Consider the following 2,289-nt stretch of genomic DNA (forward strand, 5'->3'; position numbering starts at 1 on the left):
GTTTTATAATGTGACTGAGAAAAAACAGCATTTCATAATGCTGAGAAAAGGCTTAAAGGAATCGCTGGACATTTTGGGAAATATGTGAGTGAGAGGAGAAGAGTGATGCACTCTCATATCTTTACATTGAATATGAAGTGACAGGCAGCACCTGGTTAGCTTAGCTTAGCATAAAGTCTGGAAACAGGGGGAAACATCTAGTCTGGCTCTGTACAAAGGTAACAAAAACTCACCTACCATGATTTTAATCCAGCTGCACATTGAAGAAAAGAGAGGCTGCGATGCAAAACTTATATTGTAAAGATACATTTATGGGTATTTTGCCTTTAATTAACAGTTCACAGTTGACGTCTTGCATGACATTTTATGCAAATTTAAGCAATTCCTTCAGTCCAAGACAATGTCGTCCTGCAGGAGACGAACAGAGGACTTTGCGATTACAATCTGCATCTTAGAGGCCAATGCAATCCTATTATTTCAAATTCTAGATGATTAGATGTTTTTACAGATCTTACTTTTCTCAGGGTGCATCAATCCAGGTTATCACAACACTGATGTGGACAAGCACAGCATCTGAAAACAGAAAATGGGTAATTTTTGAGGAACTGAGGAAAACTACATGCTGATACTAGTGAGTTTCTGGCTCGCAGGTAAGAAAAGGGAAAACCTAATGTTAATCTACAGAATTTGAAATAAAAATACTGCAACAGGGTTATGAGATTGTAGCTATCCCCATATTTCTTAGATACTTTTAATCCTAAAATTAAGTTTTATTACACTTCCCTCAGTGGCTGAACGTCTGCGTTTATCTTGTCACCTCATATGTTTTCATATCTGCACCCTGCCCTGCTCGTCGGTCTCATCTCTGCATGTGTGTTGAGGGTTGTGTTGAAGTGCGATGGAATCAGGGTGTGACTCTGTGTTTGTGTCTGTATGTCCTTTATGCGTGACTCTGCGTTGGTGCCCGTCGGCTCTCCGGGCGGAAGTACAGTAAATGAAATGACCCAGACATCAGTGGAAACGAGAAACACAATTCACAGCCAGGAAAGCACAGCCCTTTCCCAAAAGGAAACGGGTCACAGATCAAACACACACAAATACTGATACGACACCAACTAATGCCTGGAAAGTTTGAATCTACGTGATGTCCGTCAGAGCTGCTGGAGAGTTACAGTTTATGGGGTGAGGGTGTGATTTTCCTCAGTGGTTTCCTGTTAAAAAAATCCCCTAAACTCTCAAATACCAATCAACCAGGAATAAATTGTACCTAAGAATAAAACAACTCATAAAATAGATGTATGTTCTTGCTTTCACAGCTGTTTCCTAAGTATATTTCAGTACTGGAACATGAAATGAAAGGTGAAAAGACATTCAGGTTTAATCTTTTTGCTGACTTGTTAACTATCCAGATGTCAGAAAATCCTGTTTATACACTGAACAAAATTATAAACGCAACACTTTTGTTTTTGACCCCATTCATCATGAGCTGTACACGTAAGGCCAATTTCTCTCAAAATCTTGTTCACAAATCTGTCAAAATCTGTGTTAGTGAGCACTTCTCCTTTGCCGAGATAATCCATCCACCTCACAGGTGTGGTAAGATGCTGATCGGACAGCATGGGTATTGTATAGGTGTGCCTTAGGCTGGCCACAATAAAAGGCCACTCGAAATGTGCAGTTTCATTGTGTTGGGGGGCCCAGAAACCAGTCAGTATCTGATGTCGCTGTCTGCCATCTTCCCTGTACAGTGAAAACCGGGATTCATCTGTGAAGAGAACACCTCTCCAAAGTGCCAGATGCCATTGAATGTGAGCATTTGCCCACTCAAGTTGGTTATGACAACAAACTGCAGTCAGGTCGAGACCCCGATGAGGACGACGAGCATGCAGATGAGCTTCCCTGAGACGCTTCCGGACAGTTTGTGCAAAAATTCTTTGGTTATGCAGCAGCTCTCCGTGTGGCTGGTCTCAGACGATCTTGGAAGTGAAGATGCTGGATGTGGAGGTCCTGGGCTGGTGAGGTTACATGTGGTCTGCGGTTGTGAGGCCGGTTGAATGCACTGCCAAATTCTCCGAAACGCCTTTGGAGACGGCTTATGGTAGAGAAATGAAAATTCAATTCAAGGTCAACAGCTCTGGTGGACATTCTTACTGTCAGCATGCCAATTGCACACTCCCTCAAAACTTGCAACATCTGTGGCATTGTGCTGTGATGGAACTGCACATTTTTGAGTGGCCTTTTATTGTGGCCAGCCTAAGGCACACCTGTGTAATATCCATGCTTTCTGAT

The 2,289-nt window shown here is 42.4% G+C and overlaps 1 long non-coding RNA gene across 1 annotated transcript; it reads right to left on the reverse strand.

Annotated features, from left to right (window-relative positions):
* Window positions 1-293: 293 nt before the first annotated feature.
* LOC123967812 lies at window positions 294-1,637 on the reverse strand. Its single transcript, XR_006824355.1, has 2 exons — window positions 516-1,637; window positions 294-408 (listed from the first exon to the last, which is right to left on the reverse strand). It is a non-coding gene; the product is annotated as an uncharacterized LOC123967812 (long non-coding RNA).
* Window positions 1,638-2,289: the final 652 nt, after the last annotated feature.

The sequence above is a fragment of the Micropterus dolomieu genome, linkage group LG01 (genome assembly GCF_021292245.1).
Source record: "Micropterus dolomieu isolate WLL.071019.BEF.003 ecotype Adirondacks linkage group LG01, ASM2129224v1, whole genome shotgun sequence".
In the NCBI taxonomy this organism is placed as follows: Eukaryota; Metazoa; Chordata; class Actinopteri; order Centrarchiformes; family Centrarchidae; genus Micropterus; species Micropterus dolomieu.